This window comes from Dipodomys merriami, unplaced genomic scaffold (genome assembly GCF_024711535.1).
Source record: "Dipodomys merriami isolate MVZ:Mamm:240054 unplaced genomic scaffold, mDipMer1.0.p SCAF_66, whole genome shotgun sequence".
NCBI classification, from domain to species: domain Eukaryota; kingdom Metazoa; phylum Chordata; class Mammalia; order Rodentia; family Heteromyidae; genus Dipodomys; species Dipodomys merriami.
In genome coordinates, this window is record NW_027206246.1 from 6,342,982 (window position 1) to 6,351,723 (window position 8,742).

The window sequence follows — 8,742 nt, forward strand, 5'->3', positions numbered from 1 at the left end:
GAAAGTAAATGTATATGCAATATCAACAGATATGAATTTTTTCAGATAATTTTTGTCTGCATTTTGTGGATGGAATTGGGAAAGCAATTTTAAAAAGCACAAATTTCATCACCAAGAGCTGTCCGCAAAACGTAACAAGTTTCTAATACAGCAAAATTGAATGGTTTGGAACTCCAAGAAGTACTTGAATTGACACATTATCAGAAAGTGTAACCAGGTAAGCACTTTTGTTTTTAAATTTTTTTGGGGGTCCGGTCGTGGGCCTGAACTTTGGGCCTGGGAGCTGTCCCTCAGCTCTTCAGCTCAAGGTTAGCACTCTACCACTTGAGCCACAGAGCCACTTCTGGTTTTTTTTTCCTGCTTATGTGGTGTTGAGGCATCGAACCCAGGGCCTCATGCATGCAAGGCAATCGCTCTACCACTAAGCCACATTCCCAGCCCCTAGGCAAGCACTTTTAAGAAATGCAGCTACAAGATTTCTCATTGAGTGCTTTCATAACACTTTGTGAAATACAAGTCAGAACCTCATTGGAGACTAGACAGTTTTCCCTCACCTTTCTGTCAAGCTCAGTTATTATCAATCAACATATAGCTAATCTTGAATAATCCTCTAATAAGAAAATGTTGATGGAGTGTTTATATGCAGAAAAGCTCGGAACGCTAACTTTTTCCAATTGGCCTGAATGGTTGACCCCCACCCTATTATCCCAAGTCCATACGGACTCCAGGCATAATTCCAGGTATGTGTGAACTCCTTTGATGTGCAGGTAGGGCAATCCACCTAGGCCCAGTTGTAAACATCCCATCTCAGACCCAACTGAAAGTCCTCCATCTTTCTTGACCTAGGGGCTTTTCATTAACCTCTACCTGCTTGATCAGATCTCCTATAAAACACTGATCCAGTGCCAGCTACCTCACACAACCTCAATCCTGCTGGAAGGGCTGTGCCCCTGGCTGTTCCTCAATAAAGAGTCCTTTCTGTTGGTGATCAAGTCAGGCCTATTCCTTTTCCATTCTCCTCCATTTTCCTAACATATGGTGCTGACACCCAGGAGATAAAACGCACCAGGAGTAAGTAGGTGCCCTCTGCCAAGGGGCCACCCACCTCCTTGCCACCTCTCACGGAGCCTTTCTGCTACCTTCCTCCTCCTTCCAAGGCTTTTCTTCATCAGAAGCACAGAGCCCTCTGAGCTTACTTTGGGCTAAACAGACACCTGAAAAACCTCCCAGCCTTTGCTTTTGTAAGCAGTGCAAGCAGTGGATGGCCACGCTGCTGTGGCTTGAGGTATTATTGCCCCCGTGCGTAAGCTCAGAAAAAGCCTTATCTCTCCCCCTATTCTCTAACCTTTACCCTGTCCCTGGACTCTGATCTCCAGGCAGGTGGCTCTTCACTGTTTGACTGACTTCACCCAATACCTAAAAGCCTTCAGGACAAGGTAACTAGCCCGGTCTGTGGTGTAGGCACCTGACATGGACCCCAGGAGGGCAGGACTCCCTCCCTTCCTTCTTGTCTGTGGGGTACAGAGACTCCAGAAGTCTCTTCTTTCCTTATACCCTGATACCCTTTAATTAGGACCTTTGGGGATGCCCTCTCTTAATTATTGGGATCCATCCGTCTGGCTTCCCAAAGCACCAGCGGTGCCTGGAGCATCAGGACAGGATCCATAGTCCTACCAAAATTTCCAAATTGTCTCCCAAAGACACCCCATTGGCATGCCTGCTGTCTAAACTTAAGACTTTGGGCTGACTGATTTACAGTCATAAAAAAACAAAACTGACTTGTTTTTATTCCAAAATCTGGTCTCATTACCATGGCACTGCTGACCTAAATTCAGAACCTTAGGTTTTACTCTTGCTGATTTAAACAATTCTCCAATGAAACTGGGAGGAGTCTGAGGTCCCCTAAACCTAAGCCCTCCTCAAGCTCTGCTCCAGAAAATACTCACTTTGCTTGTTCTGTTCGGTCCACCAAGTCCTTCTCTGACCTCCACTCCAGAGGGCTCCCTCTCCACTCTCCTGCCTTGCTCACCAAGCCCTTCTCTGCCAGGAGCCACCCAATGTTTCCTCTAAAAAAGTAACTCCTTATCTTGTAGCAACTCAATCTGTCTCTCTCCCCCTCTCCATTTGCCTCTATCTCTCTTTTCTTTGATGACCTCCATCACAAAAGAACCTTTTCTCCTTCCTTGCTCTTCTAACTACACTCTTGGTATTTGCAGTTGGTCCATATCTGTTTCAAGCAAACTCCTTTTGCTGACCCCAGTCTCTGTGCCTGCCTGTCTGCATGCTTGTGTAGCTGACACAAGGTGCGGGTGGGCATAGGCCTCCAAAGGTAAAACAACAAGCTATGAGTCCTGTTAAAAATCCTTCTAAACAAACCCCTCCATACTTATACATTTCTCAACCCTCTTCTATGGCTAATACACCTTCTTCCCTTCCAGACCATAATTAAATGGTCCTCTGGTCTGGACATTTCGTTAATCTGTTATTGACTGAGGCTGGCTGACAAACACACTGAGGACAGCCTCTGTCTTTTGCTGCTCTCTCCCTTTACCACCCTGAAATCCCATAATAGAAACACGCCAATCCTTCTTCTCTTAGGGACTTAGACAATAATACTATCCTTTCCTCTTTCCTGAGTCCACTCACTTCAAAATCTAGATTCTTAATTTCTCCTCTAAGTGGCTACCGAAGAAAAATCCCTCCCTCTCACCTCTTCCAATAACTTTATCCAATTATTCAAACTACCTTTTCAGTAACTTCATTATGCCACATCCTCCCTTTAAATATCTGCAGGTTAAAAGTGCTATCTTTTCCCCTTACAAACCTGTTCAACCACCTCCTCCCCCAATTCTCTCTACATGCCTTGGAAGCTGAACCTAGCAAGAGACAAAGACCACATGATGGGTTTTCCTTCAACCCCCACACTTCCACCAACCTATCTCCTCTCTACTCTTCACTGTTCTAATGGTTAAAATGTTCAATTTAAAATACTAAACCACCTCATCACCAAAATTGATTTAAAGGGTTCCTTCTCTTGTTGTCAATGTTTGTTTAAAGGTGGAAATTCTGTTTGTCAAAATTTGCCTTGCATTTTGTTTGGTATTGCCTTGAACACATGGTTTTTTATCATATTGGTCAAAACAATATCACTTTGCCATTGGAATTCCAAAAAATCTTATAGCCGATTTTCATTTTTTTAAAAACCTACGTGCCTTAAAACGTTTGTTTAAGTGTGTGTGTGTGTGTGTGAGAGAGAGAGAGAGAGAGAGAGACAGAGACAGAGACAAAGACAGAGACAGAGACAGAGACAGACAGAGAGAGAGACAGAGAGCACGTTCAACATAATCTCATTATAATACATAAAAACTGTGTAAATATTATCTTCTTATAATTCTTGGTAGTGATATTTCTCAACAAATGTGCTGTTTGTTATAAGAAAACATCTTTTTCAAGGGTAGTAGTAAAAGTAGTGAGACCCAGTTCAGCTCCTAGCCAGCTGTGAGGATAAACACCGGTAAGGAGGTAAGAATTTTCTAAAAATGTTTGTTCCACATATTTGTTTCTGTCAGAAAATTTGAGTATGTAGAAGATGGTATGAATATGCCTTAAAAGACAGTTTATGAGTAAAAGTTTGTATGTAATTGTTGGCTGTAATTTACATTAAAACTATCATGTCATTCTCTATGTCCATCTAAAGTCAAGTGTCTTAACCAATCTTTGTATAAATTTGTAAGCAACAAAGCAGGAGATCTGACAATTCATCCGAGGGACAGATTCTGGCCAAGATCTTGCTTGGACTATCCTACCTCCACCATGGTAGATTGGACTTCTGACTGACTCCATCACACACAGCTGATTCTTGGTAAAAGACTGCTTTAGATTTACAAAAACTAAGACTCCTGGAAAACTCTCTGGAAACCTTTCCAAGCCTGACCTGAGAAAGCCAGCTGCATTGTTATGGTGTTAAAACATGTGTAGGCCAGGACAGCCTCTTGTAAAATTGGTTATCAGGTTTTCCAGGCATCCAAGCTGTGCTCAAACTCTCATCCCATCAATTGAGTTTTGTCATTGTAGAGTTCTGGCAAGTATTTGTTGATCAATTCTTGACAGGATGCATGTAAGCTCTACTTGTTCCTATTAATTTCTGGTTGCTTTAATTGGAAATAATAAAAGATTTTTTTGTGGCAAATATTGCAGTTCAAAGCCAGCCTGGGCAGAAAAATCCCTCTGAGACTCTATAATCAGCAAAGAGCCAGGCTGGAAGCAGTCTCAAAAATTAACGAGCCAACGGCTAAAAGTGAGCTTGTGACTCAAAGTGCTAGCTTTGAGCTGAAGTGCTCAGGGAATTCCCTCAGGCCTTGAGTCCAAAGCCTATATCTAAGCCACAAGCACCTACATGTCCAGGACAAGGTGGAAAAGAATAAGAGGAGATGATGTCACATCAGCCACTTCGTGCCTACCTTTTCAATATTAACCAGAGCCAAGCGGTCAATAGACACAAGTTGAGAAGCTTGTCCATCTACTGTCTGTATCTGTCTAACTTCTAACTGGACAGGAATTTACATTCTTGCCTTTGTTACCTGCTATTGATAGGAAATGATCAAGGTCTCACACCAGGCCCTTAACTTCTCCAATCCAGGCCTAACTTCTGACTGGTTATGGGCTCATGATACAAATGGAACATTTATGGCTTGTGCCCAGGGTTTGTTTTACTGTGTCACTCATATGAACTAGTCCTGCCACCTTGTCAGCCTTTTGACTGATCTCATCATTTTCAAGTTTCTCTCTAACAGGATAACAGTCCTCATTCAGGATCTGGGACCAAGTCAAGGCCATCCTATTACTGCAGGCAACCAGAGGCTTTGCTGACAGTGCCCTGGATCCAACACAGACCTGAAAGACCCCAGCCCCAGTGACTCCTTTAAACCCTCATGCCAGCAGGCAATAGCCAGAAAAGACCATGATGCCCCTCCACATTTTATACTCCTTCAGGGTTACAAATGATGGGAATCTGCTTTGTTCTCATAACTCCATGATACTCCCACTCATCACAATTCTTTTTATGTCTCAAAGACCCTATATGAAGAACTTGCCTCTCACCTCTTGGCCCTAACATTCTATCAAGATGGAATATGATGAATTGACCCTGACCCTAAATCCCGGGTATTTGTGAACTCCTTTGAATTACAGGAAGGGCAATCCACCTAAGCCCAGCTGTACACATCCCATTGTGGTCCCAACTGAAAGGCCCCCACCTTTCTTGACCTAGGAGCTTTTCATTAACCTCTACCTCCTTGCTCAGATCTTTTATAAAAACCCTGATCCTGTCCCAGCTCCCTCACACAACCTCCAAACCCACTGGAAAGGCTGTGCCCCTCACTGTTCATCAATAAACAGTCCTTGTTTGTTGATGATCAAGTCCATCCTATTCCTTTTCCACTCGCCTCCATTTTCCTAACAAGGACCATCTGTATTCTATGGTCCAGAAGTGAGAAAATTAGGTAAGCATATATGTAATTTTGATTCTACCCACATCAGTTATCTATCCAGACCTGTATCAAAGTGAGAGGATTTTAAAAGAATTTAGTGATTTAAAAGTTAAAATTAAATGTAGAATGAAATTAGTTCCAATGCATTACTTTAAGATATTTAGAAACAACTGAGCAACCTAAAGGTCAATAAGACTTTTTTATTGGAAGGGAAGGAATAGTGTTATTTGGTTCTGTATATTCTAAGTAATTTGCAAAACGAATTTACAAAATAAAATTTACATTTGCAGTAGATTTGACACTTATTAATTTTTGTATATTGAAAGGAGCACAAGCCTCAAGAATATGTCGATGCAATCCTCTAATTTATCTCTAAATGCTTATGCTTCTGGTCTCAATATTAAAACTTCAAAAACTTAATTTTTAGCTAGTTGTGCAAAGGGATTTCGTTTCATCATGTCAGTGTTGAAGAGAGTGTACATGTGCATTTCAATGTACAATGCATCTGGAACATTTTCACACTTTCCATTTTTCTTCCTTCACTTAACCCAATCCCATTTTCCCTTCAAGTTTCCTATTTATATTCTCAAATATGTACATTGAGGGTTGTGACTGTATTAGTCAACCATTTCCATCTCCATTCTTCTGCCCTATTCCCATTAAGCCCAGCTCTCCCTTTTAAAACTTGTTTCAACTTCATGGTATTTTGTTAAATTTCTCTCCCTTTGGCATTTGGCTTTGGGCTTGCCACATTCTCTTCCATGTTTGACCTACATAACTGAAGATATTTCTCCACATTTCTAATCTCTGAATGGCTGAGATAGGTCTCTTTTACTATAACCATTCTGTCCTAAATTCAGAATTGTATTCCTTCTTTGGTAGTCTGCTCATCACAGGGAAAGCTGTAGAACTCAAGGCAAATAGGGTGGAAAAGTGTAGTAGTGGAGGTCATTAGACATTGATGAAGTAAACTATATAACTCATGAGTATAGATGCAAGGGAGGAACTGGGAGAGAATGAGGGAATGGAAGACAGTGTATGAAAGGAAATATACTCATTAACTGACTCACATAATTCGAATCTCTCTGTATATCACCTCTGTTATAACAATTAAAGTCATTTGAAAAAAATTCCTCCATGCAATGTGCTAGCTTAAACTACTTCCTTTGAAGAAAATCTACAGCAGTTAGAACAACAGTTAAATTTATTAGAAAGAAAATACAATATTTAATTTGAAACCGTATCACATCAAATGAGGTTAGGCCAAAAAAAGAAAATAGAGTCAGGAAAATCTTTTTGTTGCTATTAACTGTCTGCAGAGAACTCTGAAGTTGAGCTAAAAGTGGAAATGCTATGAGGTGGCAAGTCCACCCTGACATCTCAGAATGCTGAGAGCTGGCCACAGAAGGGTTAAAACAGACAATTCTTGAGAGAGTTAAGAGACTGGAGTGTCACACTCCTTCCTTAGTGCTGGAAATGCTGAATTTTCAGTGCTGTTGACCTTGAAGGCAAAGGTGATGTGTATATCAGGTCTAGACATTGTCTGGTTGCAGTCTCCTCTCTCAAAACAAGGGAAAAAAGTGTCTCTCACAAACTCTGTTTCGGCTCTGATGGTAATATTAATATAGATGCTTTATTTATTTTCTTGGTCATGGGGCTTGAACTCTAGGCCTCAGTACTGTTCCTGAGGTCTTCAACTCAAGGCTATTGTTTTACCAATTGAGCCATAGCACCACTTCAGTTTCCTGGTGATTAATTTGAGATGAGTGTCTCAATGACTTTCCTGACCCTGCTGGCTTTGAACTGCAATCCTTATATCTTTGCTTCCGGATTAGCTAGGATTATGGGTGTGAGTAACTCGTACCTAGCTAGATGCTTTATTTTTTTTCATGTATCCATGGTTACTTGCTCTATGTAAATTCAAGAAAAAATGTTTGATTGTAGAGACTCAAGGCCCAAGTGCTACTTAGCCTTGGGAACCCAGGTTTCACTATATCTCTCTTTTATATTTATTTTTTTTTGCTTTTTTCTGCTTTTTTATTGTGAAAATGCTGTACAGAGGGGTTATAATTATATGGGCAAGATAATGTGTACACTCTTATAAAGCATTGTAGCCTCTTCATTTGTTTCCCCTTCCCATCCTCCCTCCCCCCCCCCAACCAAACCTCCTCCCAGCCCAAAAAAGTTGTAAAATTCTTTTTCGACATAATGACTTGTGCATCTCATTGTTGCAATAGGTACACTTGTATCCCTATTTAAACGATTTGTTTTTTCCCTTCCTCTACACAAATTATACCAACATCAAATACAGTGAAAGTAGGGGTTATATCATGGGGGAGGGACATACAAAGCAACAAAGAAATAATCTAATAAATGTGTTAGAAACAATTGCATGAAAGAAAAAAAAACATTTGAATACATATCTTAAGGTTCATTTCCCTAACATCAACTTATCTGGCCTTTTCTGCTTGACTCAGACATATACTATATATTGCAAATAAGGGAAACCATAGGACCTATGTTTCTTTGGGCCTGGTTTACTTCACTTAATATAATTTTTTCCAAGTCTTTCCATTTCCTAACAAATGGGGCAATGTCATTCTTTCTGATGGAGGCATAGAATTCCATTGTGTATATATACCACATTTTCTTGATCCATTCATCTACTGAGGGGCATCTGGGTTGGTTCCCTATTTTAGCTATGGTAAATAATGCTGCAATAAACATAGTCGTGCTGGTACCTTTAGTGTGGTTTTGTTTGTGAACATTTTGGTAAATACCCCAAAGTGGGATTGGTGCTCAAAAGCCTCCACATAGAGCTCCCCTATGACCCAGCAATCTCTTTTTCTTTATATATGTGTTTGTCTGATTTTCTTTGGCTCCAGATTAATATATAACTATGTCGGATTATGGTTAACAACAATTTTCCTCTACAATGGTAAGAGAAATGTCCATTTTAAGAGACATATCAGCAAAGGAAAATTGATCAATAAGAAAAACTGGTTCCCAAATAGAGCATTTGAAGAAAAAACGAAGAGATAATTGGAGAGAAGAGGAAATGAGAGAAAGAGACAGAGAGAAAAAGAGACAAATTAGAAAGAAGGACGTAAAGAAATCTAATAAGCAGGAAACAGAATGAACAGAGAAAACCATAGAAAAATAGTCTTGTAAAGATACCTTAGAATCAGACAGACAGATTTCTAGAAAGGCCACAGATTATATTATCAAACATAGGCTAAGAATCAGGTAAGCT